The sequence below is a fragment of the Megascapheus bottae genome, chromosome 20, assembly GCF_031878675.1.
Source record: "Megascapheus bottae isolate mThoBot1 chromosome 20, mThoBot2.hap1, whole genome shotgun sequence".
NCBI lineage: Eukaryota > Metazoa > Chordata > Mammalia > Rodentia > Geomyidae > Megascapheus > Megascapheus bottae.
This window is the reverse complement of record NC_143528.1, coordinates 7,314,751-7,338,790: the sequence shown is the minus strand read 5'-3', so window position 1 is coordinate 7,338,790 and position 24,040 is coordinate 7,314,751. Positions and strand designations below refer to the sequence as shown.

Below are 24,040 nucleotides of genomic sequence, written 5' to 3'. Positions count from 1 at the left end.
TTCTTACAGAAAAATGATCTTAAAATGCAATTGCCTCATGATATGGTTAGTTCCAAAATATTTATATACTAGATCACAATTTGAAGACTATTATATAAAACAATGGTATTTCTAGGAGGGCCTTTATTTTTCCATATATTTTTATTGTAATTAATAGAAGGGTTACATTATATTCACCAGATAGAAGGTGCATTACTTCACATACATTGATACCCTTTCACATGTCTTGGTCCCCATTTCCCTCCCCCTAGCTCCCACCCTCATCATGTTTTCCCCCCTTCCCTATCCAAATAACTAAATATGCATATATCAATATATCAGATAACAAAGTGAAATACAGTAACAATATGAGATAACCAAGGGACAGCAAAAGAGATGAGAGATAACATAGTACATTAAGGACAACAATCACTCATTATATGGCTTATGTTTCTATATCCTAGAGGTCCTTTCATTTAGCATCCTACTGTATGGCCTTATGTATCTAGGTTTTGCTCTATTGCAAGTCTCTGCTAGGAGAGCCCAAGGCTTCTATTGATTATGACAAATGAGGGGAACCATTGAGCCTATGTTCCTTTGAATCTGGCTTACTTCACTTAATATGATTTTTTCTAAGTCTTTCCATTTCCTTACAAATGGGGAGATGCCATTCTTTCTGACAGCAGCATAGAATTCCTTTGTGAACAAATACCACATCTTGTTGATCCACTCATCAAGTGAGGGACATCTGGGTTGGTTCCATATCTTTGCTATGGTAAATAGTGCTGCAATGAACACCATTGTGCTAGTAGATTTAGTATGTCCCTGTTTCTGGACAATTGGGTAAATGCCAAGTAGTGGAATTGCTGGGTCATAGGGGAGTTCTATGTTTAGCATTTTGAGGCACTGCCATACTGCTTTCCATAGTGGTTGAATGAGTTTGCACTCCCACCAACAGTGTAGTAGTGATCCCTCCTGGCCACATCCCTCGGAGGGGCTTCCTTAAGATGGAACGTTGTGATCAGACTTGTTTTGAGGATAAGATTGCATGATGATGAAAATGAAAGTGCTTTTAAAATTTAGTTCTGCATAAAATATGCTATCACTGTGATGTTTTATGATACTCTGTTATGTACAATTTCTGCTACTAACCAGAATGTAAAAGTCTAGAACAGGATGCAACAGAATCTTCATATAGAGGTACAAAAAACAGCTAATATTCCAAATCCCTAAATTCACAGACATCCTGTCTAAGGAATCTCGCACCTCACACCACCCAGAATCTTTCTTCGTTTTATTCTGTGGCTGTAGGAAGAAAAATAAGACAGTTGAAGCCTCATGATAATCAGGATCATAAATCTAAGAATTTAAACAAGAAACTATTGTCACATAATGGTGTGTTTCAACCAAGAGTAACAGATATTGAATAGTGTCTCATGTCTTGTGGTGTTTCTAATCTAATCCTTTAACAGTGCACATCAATCAATAAGAAGCAAACTGATTCATGAAAAAAATAATTAAGGAAAATAGAGTTCATAGGAGGAAGCTTGTAAATATTTAGAGTACGACAAGTAGTCTGCAGTTTTCAAATCACTTCAGAAAAGATTAAAGTCAAAACCCAGGTTTTCTGCTCATTGACTTGAATGTATGGAGGTTTTCATCCATGATGGATTTCTGGAATTTTTTTTAGTTGTCTGAAATTTTAAAAATGGTGTTTAGATTACAGGAGGGAGAACAAATTAAGGACATTTCATCAAAATACAGTGTCCCTGTCACTATTTTAAAGGAGTATTATCTATGAATATAAAACATACTTTCAGGTCTGTGAAGCTTTAAGGTTATTGCACATTTTATTGGCCTTTCTTAGGCTCTGAAACTAGAAATTCATCTGCCTCTAACCTTTCCACCCCAGTCAGCTTCATACATAAGTAAAGAGTAAGTTGAAATTACAGAGAGCTGTAAAGAAATGGAAGTTCCTCACTTTCTTCTTTCAAAACCAATATTAAAATATATGAGCTGCAATTGTCAAACTAAAAAATTGCCAGATGATTCATAAGGAATGAGTAGCCAGCAGGCTGGCTTGGATCCTCTCTCCCATCACCGGGTTGTAAGGGATCCTTTGGAAGAAAGATGATTAGTTCCCAGCTGAGTCAGGCAGCAGTGAAGGGGGGGTAGGTGAGTAACGTAAGGGATACATCCAGATGCTGGACATGGAAGATAAAGCCGCTCCGCACAGCATGCTTGGAGAGTACATTTCTTAGTAAACAGCTTGCAAATGAAACCCCAAAGGACTCAATTTCCCTTCCTCCAGTTCTTATCTCGTATGCCTTCCCCAATCTTCTCCCTAAGGAGGAACGGGCATACCCATACACGCATCAGGCAGCCTTTTAACTTGTCAGGGGTTTAATTCTAGCTGAGACAGCCAGATATTACAACTAAATGGCTTTACACAGTTGAGGATGAACATCTCCTCCTGTGCACTGAGCCATGGTTTTGATGCCTAATTTGTTGTTACATGTCATGGCAAAATTGATTATTGTCACCAGTCTGCCCCCTAGGCAGAGATTTAGGGCAGCCATGTTTTCCCATTCTACCTGATTCGGCCTACAGGGACAGTTTCCTCATGAGAAGTTCTGACCCCGCATTTCCTGTGGTTTGCAGTGAACCTGGACTAGGAGTAAAGAAGGCAGGAAGTCTTTTGCTTATGTTCTGCATCTCTGGTCACTTGGTGTTGGATACTGGTGATGGACATGCTTCATTCATCCACAATTCAGTGAGGTCCAGCAGCTGTTCTTTTAAGGTCTCATCTCTTGACAACAGTGAACAGAACGTATTCACTGTTCCTGGTAAACTCCAAAGAGAAGGCAAATACTGCTGGAATTGAGTATTGTCAAGAAGGAGTATTAGAAAATTTCACTCAAAGAGCTAGTTAATTTAGTGGGAAAGGCAGTGCTGAGATATGGCCTGCTAAATATTAAAACTAGCTCTGGAATAATGTAATTAGAAGTGTTGGTAATAGCCATAATCCTGTAAAAACATGAGGAGTATACAAGTGAAGAAAATTAGTAATAGTTGGGATCTGGTGGCTCATGCCTGTAATCCTAGTTACTCAGGAGGCTGAGATCTGAGGATTGAGGTTCAGAGCCAGCTCTGGGACACTAGTCCTGAGCGACTCTTATCTCCCATTAACTACCAGAAATCTGGAAGTGGCAATGTGTATCAGTTGGGCAGTGCCCAGGCCCAGAGTTCAAGCCCCATGACTGACATAAAAAATAAATTAATGAAAAAGAAAATTAGTTCTCAGAAACTAAAGTTGGTATCTTATTATAATGACACTATCAGAGTGGGAAATGATTTAAGAAGATAACTGTATGTTATTAAAACTTTCTGTGACTCTGTCCTATTTAGATAAAATAGACTGAAGGAACAGCTTTAAATGACAATGGTTAAGACCATGAATGATGGAAGCAAAAAAAAAAACCCAATAAACTAAAGTTAGCACACTGGGTATGACATAATAACATTTTGTGACTGAGGAGAGAGTTGCTCTATTCTACATGGTAATTATTAAAAGAAACTTGAGGATCTGCTCATAGTAATAATTCAGCATCAAGTAACAGGTATGGGCCTGTGGTTTGGACAAGTGTCCCCAAAAGCTCTGTGGGTTAAAGCTTTGGTCCCAGTGAGATGTCATTGGAACATGGTGGAAACTTCAGTGGCTGGAGTCCTGTGCGCTGTTTTTAGGTTATTTAGCCCCTTCTTTCTCCGTCTTTGTTCCATGGAAATGAGAGTAGGTTTACTCTAACACACACACACACCCCACAACTTGCTGCCCTAGCAAGCCCAAGCCAAAAGGTCAACTAAAACATGGACTGGAGCTTGAATAAATGGTGAACTGAGGAAGCCTTTCTTCCTTGTAAGTTGTTGTTCTCCAACCCTTATTACAGTAACAGGAAGCTGACTAGCACACAGGGTTAACCAGAGGGAAGCCATTAGAGAGTTCATAATCAACAATATCAACCAATATCTGCACTCTTGCTGAAAGGAAAGAGTCTCAGCCAAGGCCCTGCCTCCTACCTAGGGAGCCTTTTACAAACACCATGTAAGAAGAATATTTTGCCCTAGCCCTATTCTTTTTTCCATATATTTTATTTTAATTAAGGGTTACATTATATTCACCAGATAGAAGGTGCATTACTTCACATTCATGGATACCCTTTCTCATGACCTGGTCCCCATTTCCCTCCCCCTATTTCCACCCCTCATCTTGTTTTCCCCGCTTCCCTATACTTTTTCAAAAACCAAATAAGCATATTTACACTATATCAGATAACAAGGTAAAATACTGTAACAATATGAGATAACCAGCAAAAGAGGTGAGAGATAACATAGTACATTAAGGACAACAATCACTCATTATATGGCTTTTGTTTCTATATCCTGGAGGTCCTTTCATTTAGCATCATTCTATAAGGCCTTATAAATCTACTGTAAACCTCTGCTAGGAGAGCCCAAGGTTTCTACTGATTAGGACAAATGAGGGAAACCATTGAGCCTATTTTGCTTTGAGTCTGCCTAGCCCTATTCTTTGCTCTCTCTGCATTCTATTTACTATAGGTGAGCAGTTTTGTAAGACCATATGCTTTGTCTATCACATTCGTCCTTGCCACAGATCTATGAGCAATTGAATCATCTGAGCATGGACTGAAGCCAAGTAAAAATAATATTTCCCATTTCAAATGGTTGAGTTTTCTCTATTTTGTCACAGCAACTACAAGCTGACTACCACACTTTGTATGACTTACCCCAACAAATTATGTAAGTCATCCATCCTGTGAGGACTTAAACCCTCTTTGTGGGTGGTTAGCTTATCACCACAAAAATGTCCTGAGATGACAGGATAAAACAAGTCTCTCAATTAGGTAATTAGCTATAAGAAACAGGAGAAGCCCTGACATGGAATTCAGGTGAAAATTAAATAAAGATTCCAACGAAATTATGTCAAATGTTTTTATTTGCTTTCTGTATAGGTTTAAAAATGTATACTTTATCCATCAATGGTAGCACAGCACAGAGGTGTTAGGATTTGCCATATCCATATATGTGTACAGTGCATCATTCCTTCCTTCATTTCTTCCCCCCTCCCCACATATTTGTTCCTGTACTCTTCCCACTTTCTTTTTTTGCATTAAGTATTATAACTTTATTCATCCACTATTCCTTCTTCTGCTGATTTACCCTCTTCTCACTAACTTCCACATTCAAAACAAGTTTTGCATTTCAGGTATTTATTTTGTTAAACTGCTAATTGTTTACAAGTGTTTATACCAAAGAGATTCACCCTTGCATAACTTTAATGATCTGAATAGTGTTGCAATGAACATGGGTATATAGGTGCCTTTACCCTTTCTCACAAATTTTCTGATGCATGTCCAGGGATATTATCAACAGGTAGTTTAGGTTTGTGAGGAACCATCATAATGATTTCCATAGTGCTTGCACTGATTTACACCAACAGTGTATTAGGGTCTCTTTTTCCCTTACTCACAAGAATTTATTCTTGTTCGTACACATGATGATGGCCATTCTAACTTAAATAAGATAAAATTGCACTGTTTGTATGAGTTGAGTTTCCTTTATGGCCAGTAAAGTTAAACATTTTAAATATATTACTCATTCTTTGTATGAGAAATGTCTATTTTGCTTATTTATTCATTTGTTGATTATGTTATTGATGTTTGGTGTTTAGGTTTTTAAGCTTCTTGTTTATTCTATTGATTAGACCCTTGTCAGAAGTATAACTTGCAAATATTATCTTCTATTGTATTAGCTGTCTTTTCATCTTAGAGACAATGTCATATTTGTGCATACAAAAAGACATTGGGTAATAACTAAACCAGATATACATATGGGATTCAATCTACGTATTAAATCTTGAGTAACAAACATATAAGACACAGTCAAGAGCTATAGCATCACAATTCTAGAGTCTTTTCAAATAGAAAACGAAAAGCATTCAATTCATTTTCATACTAATGTACCAAGCATTTTATTCCTCGTGGTTTTGGAGAGAGTCCTGTCTTTTTCTGAAATTCAATGGTTTATCCAAAGTGACACATTTCCAATTTAGGATTCTAGGACCTTGAAGAGTGCATTCAATTCTAGCATTCTTGACACAAAATGGCTCTTAACACAAAACACACTACCATAAGACTTCAGAATGTTTGGAGCACATAAGTACTCCAAAGTTATCTGGGATAGAAAAAGAGTAAAAAAGTGAAGTATTTAGAGACATGAAGTTTAAAAAATGCTTTCCCATAGCACATTTAATATATACTTTAGCGACAAAGTGCAAAAAACAAGTCACAGGAAAAAGAATCTTTAAAGGTCAACTGGTTTGAGAGAGCAGGCAAGGAAAGCAGTCTCAAGTTTACTGTGTTTTTGATATATGGATATGATCGCCATCTGAAAAGACTCTGACTTAGAGTTGACTGAAACCCAATCAAAATTTGGAAAAGAAGGAAAGCTGATGTTGAATATGTAAGCCCATCAATGTTGTGGTATGTCTTAAAAGGAAAAGATTAACAAACTATAAAAGGATTCATGACCAAATATAATGAAGAAGAAGCAACATACTTTAGATGTATATTAAAAAGTGAGTGTTACAATGGCTGATAATTACAATCCTAGCTACTCAGGAAGCTGAGATCTAAGGATAGTGGTTCAAAGACAGCCAGGGAAGGAAATTCTGTGAGACACTTGTCTCCAATTAACCACCAGAAAACTAGAAGAGGTGCCATAGCTCAAGTGGTAAAGCACTAGCCTTGAGAAAAAGAAACTTAGGGACAGTTCTATAGCACCCAGGCTCAGAGGTAAAGACCTAGGACTGGCACCTAAAAAAAAAGAGAATTTAGTTATGATGCATTTCATTGGCAAGTCTCCATATATTCTTTTGGCATACATATACATGAGCATACTCTCATACATCATACATGTTAACAATCTCATTTTTGCTTTCTTCATTGTGTTTTTTGGTAGTACTTCTGTATTCATAATAAGCAGAAATTTACCTAGAAATCCACTGTTGGAAAACATGTAACTGCATAAATTTGAAATCATGGTCCTCTAGAGAAATAAAATCAATAGACTAATTTCTACAGCATTGAGACTAAGAGGCTTATTATGAAGAATTGGCTCATGTGATTAGGGAATCTGAAAAACTCCCACACCTCCAAACTGGAGATTCAGGAGAGTTTGTAATCTGGTTCTGCACACCTAACTGCTAAGTTCATTAATAAAGTTCCATTTCAACGATTACTAGGACTGAGATTTAGGAGGACAAGTTTCTTCATTTAGAGTACAAAGGCATAATCAAAGATGATGATACATTTTTAAAGCCATTATGCAAAGTAATAGATGTTGTCACCTATGGGCTGATATAGTGGATTTTCAATATCATTTCTATATATACTGTGGGTCATGGGGCTTGAACTTGGCCTGGGCGCTGTCCCTGAGCTCTTCAGCTCAAGGCTAGCACCCTACCCTTGAGCCAAGCCCCACTCCCCATTTTCGAGAGGTTAATTGGAGATAAGAATTTCTAGAGATTAATTGGAGATAAGAATCTCAAGGTCCTTTTAGGCCTGAGCTGGCTTTGAACCTTGATCCGCAGATCTCAGCCTCTTAAGTAGCTAGGATTACAGATATGAGCCACCTCACTCGGCTCCTTATTTTTTTTTGTCACTTGTGGGGCTTGAACTCAAGGCCTGGGCACTGTCCCTGAGCATCTTTTGCTCAAGTCTAGAACTCTACCACTTGAGCCACAGCATCATATCTTTCTGTTTATGTTGTACTGAGGAATCAAACCCAAGTCTTCATGCATGGTAGGCAAGCACTCTACCATTAAGCCACATTGCCAGCCAATATCACTTCTTTTTTGGAAAATAAAGTGTTAATTATAGATGGCAATTGATACTATGCCTTTAGTCAAGTACGAAAGGCAAGAATATCCAAGAAGAGGAACCCAAAGCTATATTTAGGTTATATAAAAGACCAGGTGAGTTTTAACAATTATATCCAACCAATACTGTTGTATTAATCAAGAGTAAGCAGTAGATGAACCTTTCATTTATGCATAAAGTCTAGCATGTATATGAGATGAATTTTAGTAAGACAGATGTGTGCATGTGAATATGTGTATGTGTATGTGTATGAATGTGTAAATAATAGCCCTTACAGGCAAATGAGAAAAATGAAAAAAAGTGATGAAATAGAAGTTTTCTCTATTTTAAGACAGGACTATCAATAACAATAACTTTTCTTGGGAAAAGTACACAATTCCAAAATAGCAGGTACATTCACAATATGTTTCGTGAAAAGTATTGTCTATAATTAACATTTTTAAAGAGAAACTGAACAGTTAAAAGTCAAAACAAATAAAAATCTCATAAGTCTAGAAAAGTGTATAGCTAACTGTGATTTCAAAGACTTATTTTTAAACTTCTAATCTGATACAGAAGTTATTTATCATAGTTTCCTCCATGTTTTCTATTTTGTGGCATCAGATACTAAACATTCCCCATCGACTATTTTTCCAATGAGTAGGTTTATGTGGGGTGGATGACTCTGATTAACATGATCAGATGTTATTGTTTTATTCTTATATGTGTCTCATATTGATAAAATAGATACATTTCTTTCTTTATTTATTTAGCAAGTACTGCAGCTTGAACTCAGGGCCCTGAGTCACTTAGCTTTTCACTCAAGGCCAGTGTTCTACTATGTAAACCACAGTTCTACTTCTGACTTTTCAGTTGTTTCTTGGAGATAAAAGCCATCATCCTAAAATGTCAATCTTTTCAGTAGCTTGGATTACAGGCTTGAACTACTGGTCACCTGGCCTTAGCATAGATATCTCCAATTTCCAGAGGGAAAAAAAGAGGCACAATTCAAGAGGAAGACATTTCCAATCTATCAGAATAAGTAGGTGGGTGACCTGGGAAAAGATGGGCTTTCTTTTATACTACGGTTCCAAAAATATCCCCTATGATTTTCTCATGATTATCGCATGGGCGATCATAGCTTTGAAGCCTCCTTAGAGTTACTTAAGGTGGAAATGATATGTCAGTTGTCCCCTTTCCTGTTTTCCATGGAACAAACAACTCCCTTCCATTTTGATGACAGGAGCAGCCTTTTCATAGCCGTGCGGCACCTTTCTATCATGCCCTGCCTGAGATGATAACCAGATCCATTTTGCTTGGTTCTTCTCTTCTATTGCTTACCCAATGAAGAAAACATTACTCTAATGGTTCTCACTATGTGCTATCTCTCAGCACAGCTGTTGTGGCATCCTTTCCAAGCTCAACCATTAAGGAATCTTACCAATGATGGAGCCCGGGGAGAGCAGCAGTGCCAGACTCTTGCCCTCTAATAACATCCATTTCTGCCTTTCCAGCTAATTCCAGAAAAGACAGCCTGTCAGTCCAGGTTTCAGGGCCTATAACTCTTCTTTTATTGTCACTCTCACGCCTCCTCATGTGAAGCAGCTTGTGAGCCAACTCCCAAACATAGCCCATGGAGGCAAGCCATGGCTTGAAGTCATCCTCCTTATCAAATGAACCCATAGAGTTTGAGCAAAAGCAAGCAAGCCTCAATAAAGGCAAATCTCTTTTGGCAAGTGGGCCACTAGTCAAGATACCTGTAAGACAAAAAAGTGCATGGTATCAGTGGCTAAAGGATGGCAAAAATCTCTTTCAGATGCTTCTTAGCACAACAATTTAATTTGGTGTTCTTTGCTTAGAAAAAGTAATAGGGAGTGATTATCACTGGGATTTGAAGCTCGGTCTACTGATTTGAGTGGTAAATGAATGACAAAAATCTCTAATGTATATTTAAAATGTTGAGAGGGTATACTCACTTTTGTGAAATGTGTATCTAAGTATATATAGATACATATCACAGAAGTGAGCATTCTCTGTTAATAAAATTAATTATACACAGAGACTAAAAAATGCAGAAAGAGAGAGGAAATGTTAACAAATTGCAATCATACTATTCAGATACACTGTGTAGAAAATGACATAATTTGTGGGTAGGAATAGGAGGTAGAAGCTAGTAGAAAGTATAAAGGAAGAGATGACATTGTCTAAAAATCAAAATGTACTCATTATGAAATGGTAACTCTTCTGTACAGCCCTGTGATAATAAACATCAGAATATGTTAAAATTTAGATAGCTTAGATAAATAGATTTAAGTCATATATAAATCTAAACAATGAGTATGAAGTAGGCATCATTATTTCCCAATTTATAGATAGGTAATATTGTTTTTAGAAAATATTGATAAATTTATTATAGGTAAAACAATGAGAAAGCATAAAGGCATAGAGTGATAACTTCACCCAAAACCTCTGGCTATTACTTTAAATATATATGTATATTTCATAAGATATATGCCACTAATCAATAGTAGTTATTTTTAGAAATCAAGATAACCTATATCTCAGAATTGTTTTAACAATAAGAAAATTGAGATTTGGGCATGAATTTTGGCATGTCAGATTTTCTGACATCTCAAGGTAACTGAACCAAGACCCAAACATATCACTCCAATATATGAACAATTCTTTTCTCATTCTAGAAACCCAGAAATTGTACAAGTAACAAAATTTATAGAAAGCCTAAGCTTATCATGGTGACTTTTTGTTTGAATTTTATCAGATTTCAGTCCTGGACTCAATGTGCTTACTATAGAAGAGGAACATTAGGCAATAAAACTCTAATCGGTGTTGAGAAATAACAAGAGGAGGAAACTCTGGAGCTGGGGAATGCTGATGGCAGTGGTATAGAAATAAAATGCACCCTGTGTTCACATAAATTGCTTTACAAAACAAGTTAACATTGGCAAACAACAATGTTTCTGTTCAGACAATGTTTAAGGAAAGACCACCCTCATATCAATATGAAGTTCAACAGAGGGAAGATTAGTTAAATGGAAAACAGAAATATGGAAGTAATTTAGAACAAGTTAGCTTATAATCAGCCTACTACCCAGGCCATAATAAAAGTATAAAACTTACACCTTTTGAGAAATTGGATTCCTCTACCATTTAAAAATGTCCAGAGAGCATTGTGGACCAACAGAATCCATTCCTTTGGCTCTTTACTTTGTATTAACACCACACATGTACAGTCAAAACCTACCTACGCTGTGAATAGCAGGGTCATCAAAAGCTCACCTTATGTGCTAGAAATGTAGTTTAAAGTGCTTCTTTACCTGAGTTCCAACCCCAGTACAAAAACAGCAACAACAAGCAAATAACCGAAAACAACAGGCACTGTTCTAGTGGCATTATGTACGTTATAGGATGACTGTAACATGATCTCCATAATGAAATGATGAGAATTTAAGTAATTGACCTAGCTCATATGGCTATAATAGTATTGAGCTGATATTTGAACTCTTGCAGTCTCGCTCCAGAGAACATTCTTGTCTCCAAGACAATATGTTCCATCCCAATTATTTTCAAATTATCTATAGTCACAATACATTTTGTTTTGCTTCAATTTATAATATATTGTAAGCAAATACTTCCATACAATATATTGAAAGGCAGCTAATAGAAAAATGAAATTGAAAAGATTCCCAAATACCACTCCAACTATTAATTTAGTATTAGATTGAACATGCATAAAAGTTGTCTGTTAAATTTTTACATTGTCAAATGCTTTCTCAGGACCTACTCCTACTTCTTTTGTATGTTGTGATGCGCATGAGCCCCTTTGGAGGCACACTTTGAGCTGCATTCTCCTAGGCTTAGAAGGATTAGCCTAGAGTTTGTCAGTGAAACCAGGCAAGAGTATGGCTCCATGACCAGGCCAATGCTGGCATCATGATGCTCTCAGACTGTATTTCTAATCAGTTGAATTAGCCAATATGTATCCTAATTAATAAGTTTAACAAATGGAGAAAATTGAGCAATGAAAATCAAAGTTCACTCCATACCACAATGAAAACATGTTTACTGCATCATCTTATAAACCCAACTTCTTTTCTTTTTCTGGCATTCCCTTGTATTACTTATAGTTTATACTCTATCATTTGACCCACATCTATCATTTGACCCCATTGTTATGTTGGTTAGCTTTGAACTATGATCTTCCAGTTGTCAGCATTCTTATTTGCTAGGTTTACAGGTATATGTTAACAAATTTTATATGACTTTATTTAAGAACTCAGTATTCTTTACTCCAGTATGTTTTTAATGTTAATATGAATTTATCTTTTCCTTCCTTTTTCCCCATAACTTAGTGATGGCATATTACCTGAGTAATAGTAGATAACACAATAAATATTTGTAAATAGAAACATTTTTCTAGAAAATAATGAATGCATTTAATTTCTAAGTACATAGTATTGTTCAACACTACATGGAAACTTCATAAATCTGAAATGACAATATGTTCCTTATTAGAAGAATAAGACTAAAGGAAAGGTGTTACAGATTAAGAAGTTAAAAATGTGCTGCTTTGATATATTTATAATTTAAATGAACTTAAAGCAATGGCATATACTAAAAGATGTATCTAGTCTTCACCTTGCTTCTGAAAAAAATTTCCATGTAAAAGATTAACCAATTCCATTGTCAATGGCAATTATAAAGCTAAAGGAATTCAGAACAAACCTTGATAAAATTATTTTTCTACTCCATCTAATTAACAACACTAACTAAAGCACCTGTACTTTTTTTTCCTGTTTCTTGTCCAACTCAGTACATAAACAACTGATATAAAATTTGTCTTGAATCCATTTGTATGCTTTTCTTCTGCTAATCTGTGTGATGTCAGTTTAATTAATAGATAATAGACTCAGTCAGGACCCTGAGAGGATAGAAGTAGCATGTTGCCTTCTCTAACTAGACAGGCATCCAAAGGGTTGGCTTATTTAAACAAAGTAGGAGAGATTAGGAAGGAAAGAGTTAAGCCCAAAAGTGTTTACCAGTTTTCTTTATTAAAATTTTCAAATATTTTAATCCTCATGCTGTAAACTTAATGTTCTTGTTGTTACAACTTGGAGGCTTTAAGTACTGCATGATTGCTCACACAATAAAGACTGTCTTCATAATAAAGTTTTGTATGAATGTCTTTAAATCAAGAGTGCTAAGATTCATGTAATTCTTTAAAAATACAATTAGTTATTATTTTCCTAACATTTCATAAGTATGACTCATGCATAATGAGAGCATGCAGCTTGTCACATAAGGAGATCTGTGAATCTATCTTAGCTTCTACTAAATACTGAGAAATTTAGTGGTAATACTGGATAGGAATGGAAAGGCAATAAAAAAAAGAAATATAAAATCTAGCTGTACTCAAATGGCGTATAGCATATAGCATAGAAGCCATTGTTACAGCTCTCCATTAGGCTTGGCAGCTCTCAGGACCTCTTCTAAGCGACAAGAGGCCACAGTGTCTTACTGTTACCTCCTTGTAGGCCTTAATGTCTCTACTTCCTCATTTTTTCTCCTGGTCACTCCCTGGAACTCTTCCACTGTCCTCTTTTCACTACTGCTATAGGGACAGTGGCTGCTGTCATTTCTCCCATGATCATCTCACTCTAGAATGACAGATATCAAAAGTGATAAAGATAAGACAAAGAGAGCTTTATTTTTTTCAATTAAAGTGAATGTTACTGTCAAGGTGGGGCAACAATTACAGACATGACCTAGTGAGCACATTTCTTGTCAACCATTACTATACGCTCCCTCATTTTTCTCCCACTTTCCCTCTCACCTGTAATCCTCCCTACACAGGAGCCTGAGATCTGAGTATTGCAGTTCAAAGCCAGCCTGGTCAGAAAAGTCCCTGTGGGATCCTTATCTGTAATAAACCACACAAAAACAGAAAATAGAGCTGTTGTTCAAGTGGTGAAGTGCTAGCTTTGAGCACAAAAGAGCCACAGGAGCAGTGCCTAGGGCTTGAGTTCAAGCCTCACAACTGCCAAAAAATAAATAATAAAACCAGAGAAATAATGAAAGAATAATAAAGAAGGAAACATTAAAAATGTAGAGCTGAAAATTATATGATGCATTGTAACACATAACACAAAATATTTAACATATATAATATGCATCTGTTATTATGATGTTATGATGTTATCTCTAATAAATGATATGAACATACACATATCAATTGCATTTTTGAGTTGCAAACCCAAGAAAAAATTCCTCCCACTCACCATAAAAACCTAGTGAAAGAAAACAAGGGAAGAAGAACCCAGACTTGCATTCTGTTATATTCCTTAGTCCCTGAAGCATAGTGAAGATTCAACATCATCAGTTATATTGCTAGTGACATTTGACACCAAGAGTACTTATTGGATATGAAGTTCAAAAGATTTTTGTTTTCTTAGAAAAATTGCAGAGTTTCTACAGTTACCATGTAATGATTTTCAATTAGTCTATGACTCTGATACATTCTCCAGTTTATTTAAGTCTCAGGTAAGAACCCAGAGAAAGCCCATGTCTTTGAGAAAAGTATCATTCCACCAGGAAAGATGCACTGGCAGACTGAAACCATAACTAGCTGTACAACAGTGGTCTTGTTCCAGGGACCCAGCTGAAGATGTCAAGAGCTGGGGCTCAGGCAGGCCAAGTCAGGAGAGAAACAGCCCCAAAAGTAAACTAAGCTAAGTGGTGCTTTATAGAATAATTGCTTTGCATCATAGTTCTTCTCATGTTTTCTACTTCCTAGGACCTTTGACAAAGGGTTTTGTTTAGCCTTTCTTGGTCAATGAAATTTTATTATTGCACTAAAATGTCTAATTCCCCAAGGGAACATTTCCTTGGAGTTTTAGTGCACACTGGGGTAACTCACCAAGCCTTCAATCTCAAGTGCCAGGCATGTGCTACTAACTATTGAGGCAAGGATACCCAGCACAGCACAGAATAGCTTTGAAATGCTTGCTGCTCTCAATACCCCTGCCCTTCTCCAAGCAACTGAACGAAGTCCACCTAGGCACAATAACTTCTCACATGCTGAAGACTGGAAAAGTTAGAGATAGTAACATCACCTGCCGTATTAAATTTATCTCTTTCCATACATTTACCTGTAAGAGATCTAATTACTATGTAGTCTAGGGCTTAGTTAACAATTTAAGTTTCCCTATCCAACAGGAAAATGAAATGTCTGTGCTAAAGTGGCTGATAATCCCCTTGTCAAAGAGAAAGCAAGGGATACAAGTTTCTATACAAGTGCCATCTTTCTGGGCACTTGTAGATCTGTTTCTGAAAGTTAAATAGGGTGGCTTATTTCCTACTGTATTTGTAATTTCTTCAATGTGATTTTCTTTCCTCTTTTCTTTAAAATTTTACCCTTTATGTTCCAAAGGAGATGTCTCTTTACCCTTATTCTCACTTCTCCAAATTTTATTGTCTGTCTCTTCTTCCCTAACTTTTGGAGCTCCATAACTGGATTCAAAAACCTGCAGGAACTACATTTGTGACCAGTTCAGTTGTGTATGCTCCTTGCTAAATATCATGATTAAAAGTTTGTATCACAGGATAGAAGGTGATCATAAAAGACAGCTTTGATCTACCCATGCAATTTAAATGGAATTATCTATGTTTTATTTTATGATTGCATTATTTTCCAAAGATCAATAGTACTATATTTAAAGCTTTAAGTTTAAAAATACATGCAGAAATGATTATTCATAAATTTATTCCAAACATTTTATGAGATCTATTTACTTTTCATGGGTCATGGGGCTTAATTCAACCTGGGTGCTGTCCCTGGGCTCTTCAGCTCAAAGCTACCACCCTACTCCTGGACCTGGGCATTGTCCCTGAGCTGTTCAGCTCAAGGCTACTGCCCTACCCATGAGCCAAGCCTCACGTTCCATTTTCTAGAGGTTAACTAGAGATAAGAGTCTCAGGTCCTTTGGTGCCCAGGCTGCCTTCGAACCTTGTTCCTCAGATCTCAGCCTCCTGAATAGCTAGTATTACAGTGAGCCACCACGAGCAGTAAGATCTATTTGAATGATTATTAATAATAACTGAGAGATTTCACTATCGTAGCCAATCTCTAAATGCATAGAGTTATGAGTACCTGGAAAGACACATGACCTACTTGACATACTAAAAGCCAAACCACTCTCTCCACATTTCAACTGTTACAAGAATTACAATAACTGTTTTTCTTATTTCAGGATAGAACAGATATTTATGCTAAGATTTCAGTATTCCAATGGCAAATGAGTCTCACTAAAAAGAGCTGACATCTGCCTGGCTTTCTCCCAAAGCTCACTTCCAATTTTTCCTTATTATTTGACTCTCAGTCCTGTGTCCCCCAACCCATTGTCACTCTAACCTGCTAGAGTACATAAGCCTTTGGAAATTGCCCTTTGGGGATATAATTCTTTCTTTGGTAGAGATTAAAAGAAAAAAAAACATTTCTTAGTCAAGTGATGGTGGTTCACACCCCTAACCTTACCTACTCAAGAGGCTGAGATCTGCAAGATTCTGATTTGAAGCTAACCCTAGCAGAAAAAATAATGAGACTTTATCTCCAATTAACTGGCAGGGATAAAATCATGGAGTGCCAGTTAAGCAAGCAAACCAAATGAACGTGAGGTCTTGACTTCAAGCCCTACTGATATGGACAAAAAGAAAAAGTAAGTACTGTATAAAATAATCTTTTTTAAGTTTTATTTTATTGTTGGGGTTGCAGTTACACTCACCAGGTACTGGGTACATCATTTCTTAAACATTGTTGCCATTATCCTTTGCTTTGACTCCCACTTCCCCTCCCTCCACCCTTTCCCACTCAGATATAAAATAATCTTATCACGGGTGCTGGTGGCTCAGGCCTATAGTCCTAGTTACTCAGGAAGCTGAAATCTGAGGATCAAGGTTCAAAGCCAGCCAAGGCACAAAAGTCCACGAGACTTCTCTCCAGTTAACCACTAGAAAACTAGAAGTGGTGCTGTGGCTCAGGGGTTAGGATAGTAGCCTTGAGCTGAGGAGCTCAGGGACAGTGCTCAGGCCCAGAGTCCAAGCTCCATGACTAACAACAACAACAAAAAATTTGTTTATATTAGTAAGTACAACTTCCATATATAACCGAAACTTCTTGTGCTGACCCTTATATTCAAAATTTAAAGTGAAAATAAGATTTAAAAATTCAGAACAATGACTCAATATTTGTGTACCCAATGTTATAGACATGGTATTAGAAATATAAACACAACTATATAGACATATAAACATAATATTTTATCACATAGATTAATGTGTATCTATGACATACAAACCCTTAGCATAATTTTAATTATGTTCCAAAAATCTAAGTGCCAGTGATTGTATATAGAGATTCCCTCCTTGAATACCTGTTTGTTAAACATGTCATTTGAAATATGATGTAAAAACCAATGTTAAAAAATTCTTTAATAAAAAATTCAGATTATTTTGTATTAGAAATATAAGCAGAACTACAGTTTATAATTATTTTCCACCTTATTCCCTATTCTCTAATCTCTGGTATTATCACATGGACATATTAGGAATCCTTTCCTAATAAACTGTGACAGGGTTTGAAATTCTGCCCTCTATCACAGCTGCATGCCTAAATGAAAGGAAATCAATGTCTGATTCATCTCAACATGATGGTTCCTGTTACAACCTGAATTTGAACATTAATTAATGGTGATGATGGAGGTATATCACAATTATTTAAAAATCTAGAAAGCATAGCAATGACTTAGAAGGATTCTGTCGCTCTCCAGTGCTCTTTCCTCCACACGTGCAACCAGCAACCCCAATGTCAGCAAACCTCTACCATCATTGGCTCTTCCATTTGTCTTCTTACCAGGCTTCTCCAGCTTCATTCTTTGGAAGACATTTAGCACACAAAGAAAACCAGTTTAAGGGAGAAGAAGATAAGTACTGCCATTTCATAAAGGTAGTTGTTTTCTGCACTTAGCTAAAAAAATTAATTTTCTCTATACACCCACATCAATGTTGGCTGCTTCAGCAGATAAGATGCTTGGGAGCAGTGAACATGTTTTTCTTAATTAGGTACAGTTTTCTTTAATTTCCAAAAACCTTTCATCATGGACCAAAGTCTCAAGGTCCCCTGTAGGTGCTCAATAAATATTAAACATGGGCAATCATTGTCTAATGACATTTATTAAGCATGCCTGTTGACATGCAGCTTTATAAAGAAAAGTTTAATAGCCAAAGTCCTGCCTGCTAGGAGTTTATACTACAAAATAGACAACATTCACACAGCATTGTAATATCTTGATAAAATTACTGTGTTCAAATGCATAGGGTACACATGTTCTTAAGGAATTAGTCACATCTTATTTATTCATTTGTGTATTATGCTAGTTATGGAGCTTGAACTTAGGGCCAGGGGTCTGTCTCTGAGATTTTTCTACAAGGCAAGCACTCTACCGCTTAAAACACAGCTCTATTTCTAAGATGTTAGTAGTTACTTAGAGAAAAAATGTCTCACATGCTTTCCTGCCCAGTCTAGCTTTGATCTTCAGATCCCAGTTTTCTGAGTAGCTAGGATTACAATATAATATATGCATCACAGCATCACATATACTATTCTTAAGGTAGAGCTGCTGGCATTTTCTGGAGAGAGAAAGAAAGAGAGAAACTAAGAAAACGGTAGATACAGAGACAGAGAAAGAAAATTACGAATTATGAAAGGTGCTAATTTTTTGTTTGTTTTACCCAAGGGAGTTAGAAGAATCATTTATCATTCCCTGAAATGAGAAAGTCTGTGGTAGCAGTAGGCTTTGATGGCTGGAAAATATCAGGCTCAACATACCAGATGTAATCAATGTTGCATGCTTCTTCTACAGCAAAGAGAGAACACCAGATAGATGTGCAAATAAATGAGTCTAGACTTCAGAGAACAGATCTAGGGGAAAATATGGCCTCATCTGTCAACAGCATACATGATATTTAAAGACCCGTGGCAGATGGAATCTTCAGAAGTGTGAACATCAATGGAACATGAATTCAATGTTAAGAACATAATTGGTTAAATGACAAAATGCCTTAGTCGCCTCAAGTAGAATAGGATTTCTATGCATTTAGCATATTATAATCCGATCTATTTTTTTAGATTTTATTAACATTGATTTTTACATCATATTTCAAATGCCATGTTTAACAACTAAGTATTCAAGAAGGGAATCTCTGTATACAGTCACTGGCACATAAATTCTAGAATATAATTAAAATTAAGCTGAGGGTTTGTATGTCTTATGAGTAACTAAAATAGTAATCTATCAATACATAAAAAATAGATCAGATGTGTAATCTGATCTGAATTTGGGGGAAGCTATTATCGATCATGTGCTCTTTAAGCAAATAAGCATAGTATATAGTATTGGTATATAGTATTTGTGTGCATGTGCATATATGTGCATGCAGGTATTGAAGCTTAAACTCAGGCTCTGGACAGTGTCGCTGAATTTTTTTTTTTTTTGCTCAAAGCTAACACTCTACCCCTAACGCCACAGCTCCACTTCTAGTGGTTAATGGGTATAAGAGTCTTATGGTCATTGTTGTTAAGACTGTTTAATCCTCATATCCTCAGCCCACTAGGTAGCTGAGATTATAGGTACTACTCACTGGCACTGAGGATTTGTGTAGTATTTTTATTTTTCTGTGCTACTCCTAGGGCTAGAACTCAGGGCCTGAGCACTGTCCCCAAACTGTGATCAAAGCTTTCATTCTACTGCTTGAGTTTCAGCTCTGTTTCTGGCTGTTTGTTTAGAGTAGTGTCTTATGTATTTTCATGTCTAGGCTGACATTGTTATTGTTTTTAAATTTTTATTTTATTGTACAGGTGATGAACAGGGGTTACAAGTACATATGAAAGGTAATGAGTACATTTGTTGTCAAGCATTGTTACCTCCTCCCTCATTTTTCTGCTTCAAGATGATTTTAAACTCGGTGATCCTCATATCTCAGCCTCCTGAGTAGCTAAGATTAGAGATGTGAGCCAATGGCACCTGGCTTATATAGTACTTTAAAATAAGATTCTCACCTAACACAAAGGGCAGATCAAATTACAGACTGAACACCAATATTGTAAGCATAGAGAAGGCTGGAGAAATGAATGGAGAAATTATAGCCAACATCTCACCCTGAATTACTAAGGCATCTCTGTGGAATATTGTTCTTATCTGAATCAGGCCGTCTCTCTAGAGATGCTCACTTAATTAAAAATTATTTTATTTAAGTAACTGGCTGAAGATCCCAGGAAAGAGAGTGATGAGGTTCAGTTTCCTTCTTTACACATGTGAGACAAATGTATATATACCTAGCAAACTCTTGTTCATACGCATGAATGTTTTCACTCGTGACAGAAGGTAGCACATCTGAAAGATGTTCAACGAAAGCATTTTTCCATATATTTTTATTGTAATTAATAGGAGGGTTACATTATATTTGCCAGATAGAAGGTGCATTACTTCACATACATTGATACCCTTTCTCATGTCTTGGTCCCCATTTCCCTCCCTCCAACCCCTACCCCGCATCTTGTTTTTCCCCCTCCCTATCCAATTTCAAATAACCAAATACAAATATATCCAATATATCAGATAACAAAGTGAGATACTGTAACAATATGAGATAACCAAGGGACAGCAAAAGAGATGAAAGATAACATAGTACATTAACGACAACAATCACTCATTATATGGCTTATGTTTCTATATCCTAGAGGTCCTTTCATTTAGCATCATACAATATGACCTTATCTATCTAGGTTTTGCTCTATTGAAAGTCTCTGCTAGGATAGCCAAAGGTTTCTACTGATTATGACAAATGAGGGAAACCATTGAGCCTATGTTCCTTTGAGACTGGCTTACTTCACTTAATATGATCTTTTCTAAGTCTTTCCATTTCCTTACAAATGGGGCAATGTCATTCTTTCTAACAGCAGCATAGAATTCCATTGTGTACAAATACCACATCTAGTTGATCCACTCATCAACTGAGGGACATCTAGGTTGGTTCCATATCTTTGCTATGATAAATAGTGCTGCAATGAACACCATTGTGCTAGTGGATTTAGTATGTTCCTGTTTCTGGACAATTAGGTAAATGCCTAGTAGTGGAATTGCTGGGTCATAGGGGAGCTCTATGTTTAGTCTTTTGAGGAACTGCCATACTGCTTTCCATAGTGGTTGAACGAGTTTGCACTCCCACCAACAGTGTAGTAGTGATCCCTCCTGGCCACATCCCCTCCAGCATCTGTTGTTATTAGTTTTCTTGATCCTGGCCATTCTAACTGGAGTGAGGTGGAATCTTCGAGTTGTTTTGATTTGAATCAGTGAAAGCATTTTTAACTACAGCCTGTAATTCCCACCCTTGACTCTTTTAAGTTATTTTTGATACAATCATATTCTAGGAAACTGTTATATTTCCTTCATGGCAATCATTTTGCTTTGTTCATTTTTCCCCAAAACCAAATCTGGAGCAACATCTATAGATAAAGTTGTTAAGTTCTTTTGGGAACGACTTGCACACAGAACACTCATCAAAATCACAAGTATCGGGACAGATCATTCTCCATTCCCTAGGATAAAAGCAAATAACAATTTTCTATCAAACTGATTGTATTTTCATAGGAACACATTAAAGATGACAGTAAAATCAATAATATAAGTTATGAAGCAGTAATGTATGCTCCAATGAACATAAAATTTGCCAAAAAAATGAGGAAAACATCCTGCTTACTCTCTAATGTAATGTGTACCTTAGCAAGCTAGTTGGACTTCATGAGCAACAGTGTCCCTATTTGGACTTCAAAAACTGCTGGCAAGGGTAAACAAAGCAATGAAAGTATTCAATAAAGAATAGGCAGTTTATTATTCCCCAATTAATAGCATTTTTCATTATAATTTTATTAGCTTTTATGGGGAACAATAGATGGTGAACCCTTAAGAGGTATACTGTGATAAAAAATTTATTGGTGTTTACTTTTTTTACTTAGATTAAGATGAAAAGCATCAAATTAAGTAATCACCTTACTTTATTATTTGACCTGAGTTTTACTTTTAAGATTCTAAATTTAGCTTACTGTGAAAGTAATTATACGTAGACAAAGGAAGAGAAACACATGTATTCCTGGCACGCATTCATGATATAACAATACATTTGAAAGAGCACAAACAAGTGAAAAAAAAAAACAACTTTTGTGCCCTTGGCACCTGGACACTCTTGAGTCCATGCTGAGTGAGTGGCTCTCACACACCAGACTCAGCCATGAAATGCTGCAGTATCACCATATACACTGGCAGCCATCACAGAATTTTCCAAGCCAGGAAAGGTTGAAGAGACAGTCACGACTCATGAAAACTTGTTATTCAACTGCTGAACATTGTCAAATACTTTTCAGCTGCCTTACAAAAGGGTCTGTTGAAGAAAAAGATATTTAATTCAATCAAGACTGAAACAAAACTAATTTGACACCAAGTCTTAGAGAATCCCATCAGGGCTAAAGGTTACCTAGCAGTCAAAGACTGTGATAAGCAAAGCACCTTGGGGCCACTGTACTTTTCTATGGAAATCCAATATGATGAAAAAAATTTGATTTGAAATATAATGGTTCAACTCAAAGTGCTGGCTGGTATATCTCCAGAGCTCACCTTGGCTGTTGTTGGACATTGCCTCTGCTTTTCCCTTTAACGTAAGCAGCTCCACGGCTTCTTGGCATCTTAACTTAGCTGGTTTTAAAGTATATTTGTCAGTCCTCTTATGGGAGCACACACAAATGACCATCACATGCTCAACATTTGTTCCAGAGTGCTACCACTTCTTTCTCTTTCCTTAGAACACTTTTTCTCTTGACTCTTTTTGCAGTATATAATTTCCAAATTCATACTTCTGTCCCAGGAGAAAAGCAACTTTGTTTTTCTCTAGTTAACCAGGAGAACCTCCTTGAACCCCATAAACAATTCTAAACTCCAAGAAGAGACATGAAGCTCTGAAGTGATTACTATTCATGATACAGAAACAGAGAAGTCAGCTTTATTTTTCATTTGAATCAGCATTGGAACTTGAACTCAGGACTTACCGCAGATATGGTTTTGTGTTGGTTAATTAGAGATGAGTCTTTCAGATTTGCCATGCTAGTTTTGAATTTCAGTCCTCAGATCTCAGCTTGCTAAATAGCAAGGATTATAGACAAAAGCCACTGACACCTGACTTCAGTTAGTTCATTAAAATAACTTGTTATCTGTTTAGGTCTTAGCATAGGAGTGTCATCTCTAAGTTGTACATCTACAACTGTATTAATCATCCTGCAAGGTTACTCCAGGGTTCTGTCTCTTGGGTTGCCTGTTTGACAGTCCCTTCTCACAAGGGATGACTTTGGTCTGTAAGATTAATACAATATGGAAAATGTGGTGAAATGTCACTTCTAGGATTTCAGAAACTTCCATTTTTGGTTTTTCATCATTTTTTTTCCTGGAGAAACCCATAGTGTGAGCTATCTATAAAGAGGCTCATGAGCCAGAAATTCATATCTTTTTCCAAGAGTCCTCTGTCTATGTAAAGGTAAATCAAACTTATCCTATGTTTAACCCCACTGCCATGTCCTAAATATACACGCACACACTGCCATGTCCTAAATACACACACACACACACACACACACACACACACACACACACACACACACACAAAATGTATTTCCTGGATGCTACATAATTTATAGAGTTTATCTAAGGAAATTTTTTGATCATCTGAGTTAAGTCTGAGACAAGGGATGTAAAGGAATTTGCCAAGAATGAGAATGGCAAACAAAAAGCAAAGGGTTGCTTATTTCCCAAGAGAAAAAAAATGGTCCAGAATATGCAGAAAAAGCCCTGTGAGGTAAATGGAGTGATCCTCTGAGAGCTGGTGTAAAGGGGTGGAGGTATGTGAGGAAATGGGTGGCGGGGTGGGGGGTGAATGGGTCTGTTTGGCAGAAGGAAGGTGTTCATCTCTGCTGAGTCCAGAATGCTGACCAGGATGGGAGTCAGCCTAGA

General features: G+C 36.7%; 1 long non-coding RNA gene across 1 annotated transcript in view; it reads left to right on the top strand.

Annotated features, from left to right (window-relative positions):
• Positions 1 to 24,040, top strand: part of LOC150049129 (uncharacterized) — a 40,083-nt gene that overhangs the window by 5,255 nt on the left and 10,788 nt on the right. The window contains exon 2 of the long non-coding RNA XR_016538963.1: positions 16,558 to 16,648. This is a non-coding gene — a long non-coding RNA (uncharacterized LOC150049129). The remainder of the gene's footprint in view (positions 1 to 16,557; positions 16,649 to 24,040) is intronic.